This window comes from Gymnogyps californianus, chromosome 6 (assembly GCF_018139145.2).
Source record: "Gymnogyps californianus isolate 813 chromosome 6, ASM1813914v2, whole genome shotgun sequence".
Classification (NCBI taxonomy): domain Eukaryota; kingdom Metazoa; phylum Chordata; class Aves; order Accipitriformes; family Cathartidae; genus Gymnogyps; species Gymnogyps californianus.
In genome coordinates, this window is record NC_059476.1 from 39288387 (window position 1) to 39304988 (window position 16602).

Consider the following 16602-nt stretch of genomic DNA (forward strand, 5'->3'; position numbering starts at 1 on the left):
ATTCACACCCCTCTGCTGGCTTAAGCCGAAGGTCTGTGTAGCCTGTTGCCCTCTCTTCAACCCTGGCAAAGAAGAGTGTAAGAATAAGGAAGCCATGTAGTGATGATTCCTTAAAATCCTGGATTATCTCCTGACAATTTGTGCTTCGGGCACTTCTGAACCAAAGACTGTGTCTCTCTACTCAATGGACCTCAATGGGTTTTCCTTCCTTTAATTTGTAGGATATCTTTTTGAAGCCCTGTCAGTTTTTGACAACCACAGTGGCATAGAGTTCTGCAGCTTCACTATGCAGAGTATAAAGAAGTATTTCCTGTGTTTTTAAACCTGTGATTTAAAAATGTAGCTTTATTGTGTCGTGTCTCATTCTTTGAAAAGACAGTGAATGCTTCTGTTGGTAACTTTAAAATTGCTAGTATATAACCTGTTGGTCAGCTTTTTTTCCAGACTGAAAAGTTTGTCTATTTGGTTATTCTTCATACAAAATCTATTCCATGCCTTTGATCAGACTTGTTTCTTGCCCCTCAACCTTTCCAAAGCCGTGGTACACTTTTTCAGATAGCTGGTTTGGAATTGGAAACGGCATTCAAGATGCAGGTGCACTGCATATTGATACGAGGAATCATAATGTTTTCTGTGTTTTTTCTCTGTTCCTTTCCTAACAAGTCAGAGCACTCAATTTCCTTTTATGACCTTTACAGAGCACGGTGCTCAAGTTCTCCTGGAGCGACATGTTCTAACCCCAGTATCTCAGTCAGCTCAGAACCTACCACTGTGTATATAAATTTGGGATTACATTTCTTCATATGCATGATATTACATTCATCTACAGATGAATTTCATCTGCTACTTCTTCCCACCATCACTCAATATTGCAGGGTTATGATGCTTCTATTAATCAGCCTTATCCTACTAGCTGATATGCTAGTGTTATCAGCAGACTGTGTCGCTCACTTTACTATTCATCCTCTTTTTCAAATATGTTCAAACACTTAGGAGTGTGTTGCACAGTGTGTGGTGACCTTCCACCATGTACTTCCTACGTCCCGGTTCTTATCTTCCTGACAGTTCTTTATCTAGGTGAAAACCTTCAGTTCCATGCAACTCCTACTCTGTGAGTTTGGGGGTAAAAGCATTGTAGTTGTGATGTTTTGCCACTGTGTGAGGTTATTTTTATTAAGGGAAAGTCTTTTAGTTTCATTCCTTGCCCCAGTACCATATAGTTCACCTTGAAGCATTGCATTAATTGCACCTTAAGCATTCCCTTTCCTTCACCCGATCCCCTGCTTCAGGCAGTGCGTTCACCTTCCAGGAAGAAGTCTTGCAGGCTGCACCCTGTAATTTATTGTCACTCATAGTCTCGGTGGACAAACCAGAAGCGTGCAGGTAAAATATGGGGCCCAGCACCGTGGAAGGGGCCTGCCTTACACAGGCATTTTGCGATAGTTGCAGATAACTGTGGTCCGCTCTTCTAGCATCTGTCTTATCATTACAGTCATAAAGTACTTGCCCCTTTGATAAAGGTCACTAGATTACAAAATTCAAAAATTAAGATAAACAGGACGTGAGCTGTCAAACTAGGGAGATGTTTGAGATGCATGTTAGGTATCTGTCTTTAATTTGATTTATTCCCTCTTTTCATGGAATCCTGGAAGTGGTAATGTTGCTTTTAACTGACATACTAGAGACCTTCAGATAACATCATTATTCAATGTAGTAAACAACTTTCTCGTGGCAGTTTCTGGTACAGATTCCCAGAAGTGGATTACATGCTGAAAAATTGGACAGCAATGAACATGTTGTGATAACAGTTCCATTGTAAGTCCCTGCGTTTACATTTTAGTATGCAGCAAAGGTCGATTCTAGTCTAGGAATTATATTGAAATGTTCATCATTGGAAATGAGCCTGCAGGTTAGTAAGTGAGGACTGCATACAAAACTTCAACCCATGCAATAAAACATAACCTTCTCTTATCACCAGTGGCAACTGTTACCAGAGCTGGAATTCACGGTCCGTTTGCCCTTGGAAGAACTGTGTATTAAAGAATGAGATGGAGGAGGGAATCGATGACCAGGGCTTCCTTTGCAGCAGGGTATTCTGAAGAGGTGACAGGAGCAGATAACACCATATTCTCGTGATCTGTGGTGGAGGACTTGGCAGGGGTTTTTAAACTACACAGTTTACAGCTCACTGAAATGTGGAAGTTGTTATTGTTCGTAGCTCTCAATTTTAGAAGGAATGAAGGCGGTGATGGAAAAGTCACATTACAGTTTATCACATGAACTGTTAAGCTGCCCCAACAGAAATGGATTGTTTCAACAGCCCTCACTGGAATAGACTGGGGGGGGGGGGGGGGGCAATGTAACAGGGGCAGAACTGTAACATGGAAACACTTTCAAGAGTCACAGAAATTGAACATATGTGGTTTCACAGAAAATATAAGAACCACTGTGTGGGAACATGCACACGTGGGACCTGTGTTTCAGGAGCTGAGGAGCAGCTGGTGTGGCAGGAGAATTACCTGCCCCAGCCTCTGTGTATCTGAAGTGAGTTGGGTTGAACACTATGCACTGGGCTTCAGAGTTGAGTGAGTTGAAGCAAAGGACCATTGTGTTTCTCCTTTTCCCAAGTCCGTAAACTAACAAATGCACAGGAATGATGGAAGCAGCATCAGATTCAGGCAGTGACTGTGAAGTACCAGGTCATTACTGTTATACAGAAAAAGAACACTTCATTTCAGGATCACTGGCTGTGTTGAAGATAAATATATACATATATATATATATGCTTACATTGCCCCATGTACTATGGGAGTATCAACTCACATGCAAATCACTGGCTTCTCTAAAGACAGATTTTTCTGAGCAGGGAGCTGATACTGCAAGTTTATTTTCAGATAAACTTCAAGTGGTATGGGATGAGTAGAAAGATATCTCATAGAGGTTGATTTTTGGTAAAGACATTTTTTTCATGTACCATGTTCAAGGGAGAAGGAAGTTGTCAGAGAAAATGTATCCCTTTACAATGAATATTTAGTATAAGAACGCATCTACCATGCTAAGAATTTGCAACTAAGAATTTCTATGCTATCTTTACTTTTCAGAGCTATGTAACAGTTTTTATGGTCATTTACAGCTGGAACTCTGTAAAACTTATTTATCAGGAAAGTTTTCTTGTGTAGTCATGATGTTTACCAAATATTAAGTAGTTGTCCTACCCTATGATTTCTTTGCTCTGAATCACTCTTGTTGTAAATATTTTCATAAGCAAGTACCTTGCCCTGTGCTTAACTTCTAGCTTTATTTTTTAAAGACTTCATGAATTATAGTTAGAAGTTATATTGGAATTCTGGATGCTTGCTGGCAAGAGATGTTGATTTTAATAATTGTACTAACAGTAGATAACTTTCTTTTGAAATATAAAAGATCAAGGTTTCAAAAAGATTCTAATAAAACCAGCATTGAAAACCTGGAAAAGTCAGTGCTGGGGAAGTGAGAGATCTTTCTCTTAACGCTCCACTTCCTGGAATCCTGTGATTATCAGAAAAGTAGATTTTCATTAAAAGTATTTCAGGAGCTCATTAATTGAAAACTGAAATAAAATCGTAGGAAAAAGATATTTAAATAGCACACATGTAAAGATTGAGAAGCTAAAAGGCAAATAATGTATTGCTTTTCAAAATATGACTTGAAAGGTGTCACTTAATGCTTACTTTAAACTCTATTTCAGACTTGTTTTGACTGGAAATTTTTGCTTAAAATGATGGTTTTCTTTGAGACGCTCTTAATGTTTTCTTTAATTGAAGGTTTGCATTAACAGCACTATAAATAACTGAATTCCCAAGTGCTTAGATTCTTTCATCAAGTTATAGAAATTTTTGCCAGTAAAATGAATACAAGAACATTCAGGAGATAGTCTAGGAATGTCTGCAGGTGAAAAGCATAAGCAAATGAGAAGGACTTGTAAGATCACTGAACATGTCCAAAGCACATTGACAGGATGTGAGGAGTTTAGCTACCAGCACTGTGTTAGCTTGTTATAGGAAGGATATTGATGCTGTATCTCCGAAGTCCTCTCTTTCATGCTTTTCCATGCTTGGAAGCCGTGTCTGGTTCTAACCTAGGGAAGCAGGTCTTCATAAACTCCTTTTACTTCCAATGAAGAGAGGGCAATTTAAAGAAGGAGCAAAATTAATCATTCCCTGGAGCAACCGCACTCTCTCTCATGTCAAGAGGAGCATTAGCTTCTCTTTGTGCAAACTCCACAGCTGCGCAGACCTGATTATCCGGGTGCTGAAGAGGTTCATTAGGATGCAGGTGCTTATCCACAGTGATATCATCTGGTTACCTGAGCTGCACTTCTGACTTTGACACTCTGAAAATTATGCAAGACTAAGAGTTAGTCTGTCTTTTCATATTACCTTCTATTGTCCTTTTCGTGGTTCCTCAGGGAGATCATTCTTACTGTTTATCTGAAGATTTTTCAGATGTTGTGAGCTAAGTGAAGCTACTTGCGTAGATTGGCACAAAATATTTTGTCGTAAATCATCATGTGTCGTCCTGAGTTATCCAACTATATTTGCATTAGAAAAGTTTTGAGCCCTGCTAGCTCAAAACATAAACAGCGGAAGGGTGACAGTTTAAGCAGCGACCTCACAGCAGTTGCAGTCCTGAAGGAGCTGGCCCTTGACTCAAAGGAACGAGCTGGCAAAGCTTATGATCTCCATTATTTTCTGCAGTGAGTGTTTTCAAATGCCAGACCCCTTATGATTCCTATTTTACTCATTCCCCTGTTGATTTGATCAAATGCTGACTCCAGTCCATGTTATTGTTAACTCATTAGTTGGTTATTACTTCAGTTAAAACCTTGATTTGGTGAACAGTGTTCAATTTTAGTCAGTCTAACATAACAATAACTTAATGTAGTTTCTTTTTATGCACTTGCTTATTAATTCTCAGTAAAAGTCAAAAGGACGTGCAAAATCTTATTTTCTCTTGGAATCACAAGAACTGACTATGCTGAGAAGGTCAGAGGGAATCCAAGTGAGATATCTGAGAGCTTCTGGCTCCAGGTTTCTCTCTCTGTTGCATGGATCAAATTATCTGTAAGCCACTGTGACTCAGAAAATCAGCAGGTCTCGTGGATGAAACGCGTAGAAGTGGAATATTTGACTCCTAACTTGAAATACAAACACCTTGTAGCAGGTTCTGTATATATAGATACATCCTGTGTGAGAATAAATGATCATAATCCAAATACTGGGGAGGAAAGAAAGACAATCTCTGGCAAATCTATTCATTCAACAGTTCCCTAATACCTCTGAGGAGCCAGAGTGAGTGAGTTTATTTTCCTCTGAACCCCCTGTGCTATTGCTTCCCAGTGTGCCAATTGCATCAATTATCCCTGCAGCACAGGTAAAATAAACAGACTAGTACATATCAAGATACGCTGTAGACATAAAGGGGATCCAAACTCACTGATATTGTGCATGAAGGGGTTTCCCATTTTAAGAAGCAGGAATTTTTCATTAACATGAATGGGGTCAGGAGTTAACTCTACAAATCTATACCTGCTTAACCTCCCAAATTTCCATCTGTTCAGAAAGCTCCTATATAATTTTTCTAGAAATGAATGACTGTTCCATAGTATTCTAAACTCTCCTTGAGTGGAATACAGCATTGCGTAGTGTACAGCAGTAGGAATGGCTGGGGACAATTGTACTTCAGCAATGCTATTATTTCACACTTGAATCCATGGATTGATACAGTGAACTCTACACAAAGCGTCTCATTTCTTTAGGGCATTTTTTATATGTACAGAGCTTGAAGGAACCTCGTCCAGGTTACTTCAGTCTGTCCAGGGAATATGCATTGGCCTTAGTGGTTTTTAATTAAAACAGAAGAGTTGTTTTATGTGACAACCTAAGAGCCTGCCTGCCTCTTCCTGGGTTTCTCTAAACCTTGCATGTGGCGCAGAGGATCACAGGTGGGAGGAAAGAAGAAAGCCTTCTCAGAATAAGCCTCTATATTATTTACTGATGTTGTTGGTTTTATGCTAGAGTCTGCAATAGACTGACACAGAAGTCAGTGCTTATGGAAGCAAGGGATTATAGAGGAGAGGAAGGACCAGGCTGAAATTCAGAGGGGAAGGCTGACGGGGATTACAAAGCAAAAGGTCTGCTTGAACGCACCTCTGAGGAGAGATGCAATAAAAAGGACCAGGAGCAGAGGCTGGAAATGGCAGCAGGAGGAACACAGACGTGTTCTCTATGTGTGCTTTTGAGGGGGCTACGAGGGTGAGGAATACATCTGGCTCCTGCAACGGGAGGTGGGGGTGAAGACACCTTTGTGGAAGTGCAACGAAGCTGAGGGGAGAATCATGTTACTATTTCATTTCTCACTGTTATGATGGTAAAGCTGAAAAGGCTGTCTGTCCTCAGAGCAACAACTGTCTCATGCAGATTTACCCTGATGGATGGTAACATAAACACATCCAGCTCTGAATAGACAAGGGGGTGCACAATGCCTTTGCTCTGAGTCAGGGCTATCAGTGAGGCAGCAACCAAGATGAAATGAAAAGAAAGCATGCGTTAAGCTGTTCATCAATCTGCAAAAAGGCAGGTGATCCTGGAGTTTCTGTGTGCTACTCGGAAAGCAGTGTATATAAAAGCTAATGCAGGGCTACAAAATGATGGAAGCCTTCCTATGAGAGGATAGGCCGTGTTCACACAGTGCTGAAAATTTGGAAGATACTAAGAGCGGTATATGAAAACTCATTACCTACTAAGCATGCAGCATTCCTCAAGCAAACGCACACAGTACTTTGCAGCAAATGTAGTGCTTAAAACTTTAATGGCGTCATGATATTTCAGTGTTAAAAATGACATTTTCCTTTGTCTTCACTGGCACAGTGTCTCTGATAGATGAGAGAATGGAAGATAGCAGAAAAGAGAAGTAATATCTACTTTGGTACCAATTGCAAACATTTTTCCTGCTTTTTATTCTCAGTATCTCTCTGCAGCAAAATGTGAGCTTTTTTTTATATTTCAGTGTTTTTTTCAGGATCAATGCTATATATTTTACATCCGGTATCAACTTTTTTGTTGATTAATGGTAGTCAGAAACTTTACAGAGGATAAAGTCTTTATCCTGTCATTTTATATTGTCACACTGCTCAGGGGAAACACGAATATGGATGCAGGATATCAATGTAACAGCTCAGGAGAGAGATACAATTAATATTCTTTCCAAATGGTGGAGATACTATGTAATAATTTGAGATATAGATCTTTTACACCTCTGTTTACAAGAAAATAAAGAATGTTGGAAAAACAGAGGGAACTATAAAATACTGGGGAAAATAAAATGTGAAAATAGTTGGAAGACTTACAAATACACAGATTTATTGATGAGAATAGAAATATGAATATATGAACACTAATAAATGAAGTAGTTTAGCTTTTGTACTGTTGATCGTTATCTCTGAAAAATATTGTAAAACTTGACAACCTGACAGACTGATGAAAGGCAAGTGCTGTTAGTTTTCAACGAGAATTTGAATAAAAACAAAACAAAACACCAAACTCAGGAAGAAAATTAAGCCCAATAGTTGCTGTCATAAATGTAATTACTCTTCCTAATAAAAAAGTTTTTATGATACAAGAAAAATGTCTTGAATGTTTCAAAGGCACAACCAGCATAAATTAGAGCATTGTTTATAAAGAATAAATACTGGAATTAATGTACACGTTCTCATTAACAGCATTACCAAAATGCTTTTGAAAGAATAAGTGTACGAACTTGTATTGTACTGAATCAAAATTGATTTATTAGCTGTACGAAAACTCTGCTTTTTAAAATTTAAACAACTACAAATCTACAGTAATAAAACTAGCTACAAGGACATGACCTTGCTGACTTTTTAAAAATCTTTGAAATACTATGTGACACCAAGATGAAATTAAATTGAACGACTGGTGTGGAGCAATGTTGTTCCACTATTTGATTTTTCTGTGTTTCAGGTAAGGGGGGAAAGGCATTAAAAAAAGGCCCAGCTGGGTCTGGGCACTTGTTCGCTAACATTGAATTGGGCAGCAGGCTAGAAAAGTCCCATATATGTTCAGACTAACCTGTCTATTTTCTTGTGGTACGGATGAATTATTCTGATTCCATGATGCATGAGGATTCATTTTTGTGTGTGTGTGGCTTGTTTTGTTTAAAAAAAAAAAAAAAATAGTTTTTTAAAAACAACAGCCATAGGTGTCACAAACAGAGCTCCTTGAATTCACTGCATTTGCTCTTGGCTGGCATTATTTTGTTGTGAGAAGTCAACATGACTTGGTTTGTAGGCTTTGATGCCAGTATACAATTCATTGCCACGTGATTGAAGGTTTTCCTCATGTATCCTTGTAATATTTCGATGGCCGGCCTCCAAATTACAAGCCATGCTTTAACTGGCCATAGAAAAGTACTTTGGCCTATTATCAAAATACTCACGAAATGCATATGGCAGAATATTCAATATGGCCTTATGCAGTGGGCTCTGTGATAAGACATAAGGAGCGTTATCTGAGATTCATCAGAAGTTCAAAGAAATATTGCTAGGTATGTCAAAGAATTATGGAAACCAAAAAGGATTAAAGCGGTACTGCAGTGAAGAATAAAGTCTGTTTACTTGGGTTTAGAAATTACAGCACTTTATATATAACAAACACCCACTTTTAAATTTACTGCTATGAGACTGAATTACACTAAAAAGTATTTCCAAGAGGGTTTTTTTTCACATAGTATTTTCCGAATACTTATATTTCAATAGTATACCCGATATCTTTGTTGTTCTAATACAACAAACACTCCTGATGAGCTATTAAATGTCTCATTTCCCTTTCTATTTTTTTTGTATCCACTGCCTGGTCCAGGTTGAACTTGGTCATTAAGTGAGGGTCAAGTTTCTTCACTGTAATGGTCAGTAATTTGCTTTGGTATCTCTTGCCCTTCATCAGTTGTGAATTTTGTAATCTGTGCCCTCTCATAAAGAAAACTGGTGTACTGTTTCAACACAACACTAATAAACAGAACTACTCAAGCCACAGCTAATTGACATACTACCCCATTTATACTGGTAAGCAAAGTTATTTCTCCAGATAAGCGTGGCCAGTGAAATAAGACTGGTATCCCCCAAACAGAAAGTCTTCCTTCAGGACTCGGACAGATAAAATACTCTGTTCGGTAGCCTTGTGAGTGAGCCTGCAGAGGAAGGGAAATCCTTGACCTGACTAAAGCTTTCCCCCTGCTCATCAGGTAGCGTTAGGTTTCTGTTGACACCACCTTGTGCCCTATGGTGCTGCAGAGGCTAAAGAACCTTTTTTTTTTTTTTTTTTTTTTTTTGGTGAAGCTACTTGGTTCAGGAAATACTTTGCTTCCTAGAATGACAGAAGTGCCTTTCATATTCAGGTGTTCTGCAGTAGTTCTTAAACTGCAATATAAGCAAAGAGCGCCTTTTTTTAGCAAGTTAGAGCAATCGGGTAATTTTGTTACTATTTTTGAGATGTTTGTAAAAGGCAGTTAATACATTTTCTGTACTGAGTAACAGAGCTGAAAATGACAACCAGTGCTGTATGGAATATTTTATTTTCTTTTAATTACGTATTATTTCCTGTGTTGCGGAAAACAATCTTTACAGGCTTGCTTCCTTGTTTTAATTCCTTGTGGATGAAGAAGAATCAATACAAATGAAGGCTCAGTTTTGCAAATATCCACATTTGGGTTGAGTATAGTTACTCAAATTCCTAATAATTTGGAAAAGCAGATTTTCATGTATAAAGTGAGGATAATTAATTTTTATCTCGGCAAAAGCACACTAGGCATCACTGTCTATGAAAACCACGGCCATGATTAAGTATTAATTATACTGCTGGAGGTAACTGCAGGTGATAAGAGGCTTGAAGTATTGGCTCTTCAGCAAAAGCAATGTTTTATATATGACATATTTATTACGAAAAAGATTCTTCTAGAATAAGCTCTTCAGAGAGAGACTACTCCACAATAAGGTTTCTTTACTTTGGTATTTGTAAAGGAAAAAGCCTTCCCCCCCCCCCCCCCCCTTTTGGTTTTTTTTTTCTTTTCCCTTTATATTCTGGTATGCTGTTTTAGAAAGTGGTGTTTTTATGATTCAGAAATCAGGTTCTATCAACTCTCTGATCATGACATGTAACCATAGGTGAACTCTGATCACTATATTGTAAAATGTCTCTTTTTTTTATTTCAAGTCGTTGAGTGGGAAAACCTGCAGGATGTCGGAATCTGATAAAGCTATAGGAACTTAGTTGTGAGTGCTCCTGAACTTTTTTAGTGCCATTATAATACATGGTGCGTAACACTATAGAGCCTTATGGGCATGTTGTCCTGCGCAGGCACGCAGCTCTCCCGCTCCACACAGGGGAGGGAGCCTGCCTCCCACTCGTGTCCCGAGTCCACCTGTGACTCGGTGTGCGTAGCTGCCGGGCAGCCGTCGCTCACGGGTGGTACCACCAGACGTCTCTAAAGCCCGGCTTGCCTAACTCACCCCTGTGATCCGTGGAGAACGTGTTTTAGGAACCAGCGTGGAGTGGCCCAGCCGCCCGCACGGCCGTCAGGCTCGCCGAGGAGTTCAGTGCCGCTCTGTCAGGACTGAAACTGGCGGCGGGGCGGCCGCTGGGGGCGCGCGCTCCCTCAGGCGGCGGCTGAGGGGGGTCCGCGTGAGGCCGCTGGGCGCGCAGCCGCGCGGGCGGCGACCCGGGGCGGCGGGGGGGGGGGGGGGGGGCGCGTGGGGGGGGGGGGATGCGCGTGGTGGCCGTTGGGCGCGCGCCCCCTCAGGCGGCGTTCCTTCCTGCGCCTCTGGAAACAACTCCGGTACGGAAATACTTGAAAGTTCTGTCCTAGCCTTCAAAAACAAAGTTCCGTTGATGTGATCAAATTACGGTTTATTGTGGGGTTTTTTATTTACATTACAAAAGAAAGTGTGGTTTAACACATTTTGCTCTGGGCATACTCGCTATTGATACTCGGTGATACAGTCCTCTGTGCTCACTTTTTGGCAGTATTTGGATCAACCTATAAATGGTGAGAAAGTTAATGGCAAAACAAAGATAATGCCAAACCTGCTTATTTTCTGGAAGCTAATTTTAAAGGGCTTCCTTGTTTTCTCTGAGGTCATAAGAGGTAAGGGAAGTGATTTTAGGGAGAGGAAAGGTGTGTTTAGTCTCGCAGACAAGATCTAAGGAGATCAAACTGCTACAAATTCAGGCTAAATTTAATCCATTGTTAGGAAGCAAACTATTTCCCAAGAAGGTAGCTAAGGAGCACGTTTCTGAGAGATTTGGTAGGTTTGCAGTTGAAAATCTTCAGTTTAATATTTTGCTTGACTTGCTAGTGGACTGCTTTAGTTGAACCAGAAGTTACAAGCTTGTATGTGTTCATGGGGGAGTGTTGTGACTTGTGCTCAAATGGGATTTTGTTTTTCTGTGTCCCACACGTGATATCCTGGAACTCTTAATGATACAACTCCTGGTGACTTGTGTACGACCAGTATTTCATTTGAAATGCAGAATATTGATTAAGCCAACAAGTTTGAAAACACAGTGTTCTAAGAAGGGGGATTCATTCACATGCTACCTCCATGTAAACATAGAAGTTGCTCTGAGTATTATTAATTTAGCTTTGTGGAACTCCCACTTATATTAATAGCTGTTTGTAAGGTAAAAGAAGACACTTTTTTCCTTAAAGCACCAAACAGTATGTTTAATGTTGGCATTTGTGAAGATTTTAATGAGCTCAGACCATGCAGTGTTCTTCAATTAACTTTGATTATACTCATGTATAATTTATTTTGGACAATAACTGGAAAATTAGTTTTCATTCAGGAAACAATTGGAGCTCACCACGTCTTGACCTCCTATACACCCGTGTAATTTTAATGAAGACCGAATTGAATTTTATTAGGGATGAGACCAGTGCACTTGAGAACAGAATCTCTATCTTTTCTACCCCAAACTGGCAGTAAGAATGATGGTGATGAAACTAGACAATAATGATGGAAAATAACTATTTTCATTATTGTAGGACTTTATTTAAGAGTGAACATGCAGATGCTAACAGCAATAGAAATGTTTGGAGGCAGTCAGGACATTAAACCACTGTGCAGGAAATAAAATAGGTTGCAGGTGTACAGGGTGATTTTTTTTTTATTAGTTTTGTTCTTTCCCCCTTGTAACTGCCTTGTAATTTTACTTCAAAATGGAGGAGAGGGCAAAATCCATTGAAGAAAAGTTAGATTATTTGCAGGATTAAAGTGAAAAGTAGCCATGTACCAGAAGAAGCTGTTAAGTGTATCTTCTAAGAGTGAGATAATTTCATGTACTGTATTTTCAAAGTGTTTTTCCCAGTCTGAGTTTGAGTATGACAACATAGTGATTCTGAAATTTATACGCATCTATTTTCTTTCTTATACAAAGCAGTGTATATGTGGAGTTTGATGCTCTGGCCATCATCCTGCCATGAGTTCCCGTGGGCGGCAGGGCTGAGATGTCTGCATCCATTTTGCTTTGCATCCTCTTTCCCTTGAAGTCCCTGAGTATTCTGATGACAACTCTTGATTAGCAAAGTGCATCTGCCATATGTTATAAGCACATTTGAATAATAGTGCTGTGAGGGACTGAAAGAGTTAATGTCTGTCAATGTCTCAAACATTGTAGCAACCAAGGTACGGTCTGCATAACAAAGAGGGCCATTAGCAAGAAGATGGCTGGCATGGACACAGGGGTGTGCCGGAGGGTATGCAGTCCTGTGTTCTGGCAGAACCAGCCTGGTAACCCACCACAGATGGCCAGAGGCCACACAAAGCTTATTTGAGGAGGGGGCTTGTAGCTCCTTAGAAAGTCCCTAAGACCACCACCCCAATAAGCCGCACATGCTCAGTAGGTGAAGAACCCTCTGGAACACTACCATATATGTTGAGAACTGTCTAGAATGAACCCATATAAGTCTTCAAGAGGCGTGACTGTGGACGGAGATTTAGACTATAAAAGACACAACTGCAAAGAGCCACGGTGTGCGCCCATCACCGGAGGATTGCCGAGCTCGTTGCCGACACCGCGGGATCCAAGGGTGGTGACTATCTCTCTTCTTTTCCCCCTCTTTCTTTTTTTTCCTTATTCCTCTCTTTTCTCTCTTCTTGTGAACGTTTTGCTGCAACGCACGCTGCCCACCGTTATGCCTTCCACAGTTTGGATTGTTCGAATAAAGCGTTCAAAGTGATCGCTTGGTGTCGTTTCACCTTAATTTAGCCCGGGGGGATCCCAGAACCTCTACGACCCTCTGGTCTGTCCGGTCCGGGTCGTAACAAGTGCCTAATAGAGAGCATTAGTTTCTGTGCTGTTGAGGAAGAGGAAGGACAGCTGGAATGGCAAATGAAATAAGAAGGACGGCATTTTCTCAAGGTCTTAATACTCAGTGCAGCATATCTGCTGTCATTGAGGTAATTCAGTATCAACACACTTTATACAGAGATACACGTAATAAAAGTCTATAAAACGTGCACTGCTTTTAGCAATTGTTTGCATTCACTGTTTTATTGCAGTTACTATTACTTTTGTTCTATTTCTTAGTGAAACTTTGGATTCTTCTTTGATTTCCACTTGAGTTTGTCTGGTCTTGTTAGCACTGTAGGGGCTGGTGTTCATCACAATCCATTGACGTTAGCACACTCAGCACTTAGAGGAGCGAACCTTTCTCGTGCATCTTGCTGTAAAAGTACAAGTCAGTGCAGTTGTGCTCTTTTTATTTGAAAAGCTGATTCAGTTTTGTTGAGAGCATGATGTCTGAGGGCTCCTTTGTGTTTTGAGTGCTCATTTTGCTTGTCTTCTACAAGTCTAGGGTTTCTGTAAGATGACTGGACAAATGCATGCTTCATGAAGCGTGGACTTTCTTCCCATCTGGTCTTGGCTTCAGCTGCAGACACAGACTGGCCTGCATTGTGGTTCAGTGCATCAGCATGTTAAACAAAAAAACCCAAACAAAACCCAAACAAAACTCACAAACCAAAAAACCCAACAAACGAACAAAAGTTATAGTGTATTATTAATTCCTTAGTGATGACATCAGTGAACATGTGTTATTACTTGCTGTTGCTTCTTGATTTCACATTGCTAAATGACGTCGCTGTTATGCTAGATCAGGCCCTCAAATTACTGACTGTAGAGGAAATAGAGGGGAGACAGGTAGAATGGAGCTGGATAGCTCATTATGCAAAGGGCCTGTCTGAATAATGCAGAGTGGATGCTGGGCTTTAAGAGACAAAAACCTTAGATGTTGGGGAAGTTAGAATCCACTGTCAGCCCAGTATAAGATTGTTCCTAATCTCAGTTTCTCCTCTAAAATACCCTCCCCCCCCCCCCCCCCCCATTAGGAAGGACTCTAGGATATAAGGGATCAACTTCTGATCAGTGGCAGTATAAACCTCTAACAATATCTGAATGTTTTCTACCTGAAAAGCAACATAGTAGTGAAATAGATGTCATAGTATGTTTGGTACTTTCACTTCAGGGACAAAACTGTGTTTGGACAAGTTATTCATGTTTTTGGGGGAAAGGGAAGAGACAAAGCAGGTTGGAGAAAGATGCCTTGTGTAAGTAATTCCTGAGAGGGAGAGTAGTGTTCTTATAATGTGTAAATTTGCTCCAGACCTTTTCATGCTGTTATAATGGGAAAAATTTGCTTTTATGCAGTGATGTAAAAATTTTTTAAAATCCTTAACAATGTCTCAGTTCTGAAGGGCTGTTTTAGATTTGAGACTATTATGTTGGGTATAAATCTATCTCAGGCTTAAGCTTATCTCTTGGGTTTTTTTTGTTTGTTTTGTTTTTTTTTCTTTTTTGTAAATCATACCATAATTAATCATTTGTTAAAACCCAGAACAAGGTATGTCACCAACCTTAAACCCTGGGTGTTAGAATAGTGCTCCAGCAGTACTTCTGTACAGTGGGAAGGCTGCAGATTGTCTCTGGACTAACTTCAGGTGAAGTACTACAAAGGGCAGTGACAGTTCCTGGTAGGATCAGGTGCAGTGGTGCACTATTTATTTCAGGCTACTGAGTCAAAAAAAAAAAAAAAAAAAAAAAATCCATCATAGCACTAAAGGACTTGCAGATGGAGCCTTAGAAAGTGGCATGGTGCAAAGCTGTGCCACATGTTATCCTTAATTTCATGGAGCGGTTGTGAATTTTGGACTATGCAGGCTTAAGTCCTTATTGAATTAAAAAATATAAAGTTGTGTGGTGGTATTCTTTCTAAGGAAATATGGGTGCTTTCAGGATATACTATCAGATCATAGATACACATTTACAGGAGAAGCGCTTATGCTTTCTTACTACTGCATTACAAAGACAGATTTCCAGCATGCAGCAATTCCTTTCAAAATCATGTTCCAAAAATGATTTCCTTTGGATGCTAGGCTGCTTTTCTTTTACAACAGTCCGTAAATTCAGTGGCCTTTAAGTATCTCAGAATATAGGCTTCCTAGGTTGGAGATCTTTTGGGTTTTTTGCAGCAACAAATGTGGATGCCTCAGGAACTTGCCTGTAGTGCATCAAGTAAGTTATGAGAAAAAGCATGTGATTCTACAGGAGGAGGCTTGGCCAGATGGAAGATTTGTTTCCATCATTCCAGTACCATTTCAGGGAGAATCCAATGGAGGATCAATAGAATATTGAGGAGGTTTCTGAATTAGTATGTTGTGGATCTGGTTGCAAACTTCTGTAGCATGTAAATGTCACAGACACCTGCATAGCAGTGGATTATGGCTGAGGCTCGCTTCTTATTTCACTAGCATGCTGCTATGTTTAAAGACTGCATGGTCTTTGTGGACAGTTGATTTCAGTTCTCGGAAATGTACTGACTTAAAAAAAATAATTAGATGTCTGGTGTCAGCTTGGAAATGTCTCCCTCCACTAACTTTGGGGAAAACAGTGATTATTATAGCACCTACTTTAGACAGCTTCTTACCTTATTTTCAGTTACTCTAACATGCGCTTTCTCCCTCCCAATCAATGTAAGCACAAATGCCTTTTTTGGGAGAGGGACTCAGAATCCTTTTTCTTGTGTTTCAGAATGTCTCACTAGAAGGAACTGAGGAAGAGGGCAATGATCAATGTGAGAACAGCATTTTCCCTTCCTTCTTGAAAAAGAAACCTGTTTCCTGTCAGTGTTTGAGAGGCATTTGGACAATGCCCTTAATAACGTGCTTTAACTTGGTCAGCCCTGAATTGGTCAGGCTAGGTCAGGTTGGACTACATGATCATTGTAGGTCCCTTCCAACTGAAATAGCAGTAGCTTTCCTTTCCTCTCAGTATCACTATGATTGTTTTCCATTCCTATTGCAAGCAATGGTTTTTTAATTTAAATTACATGAATGAACATACACCTCAGTAACAACTCTAAATAAAATCTGGATTTATCCACTGATGGGAAATGGTTTGCTCTTGTCTATACTCCATTCCTTCTACCTGCCTCTAAGGTATAGCAGATAGTCAACTTCTTGAAACAGTGCTGTTAAGCCAGACGGGTTGTTAG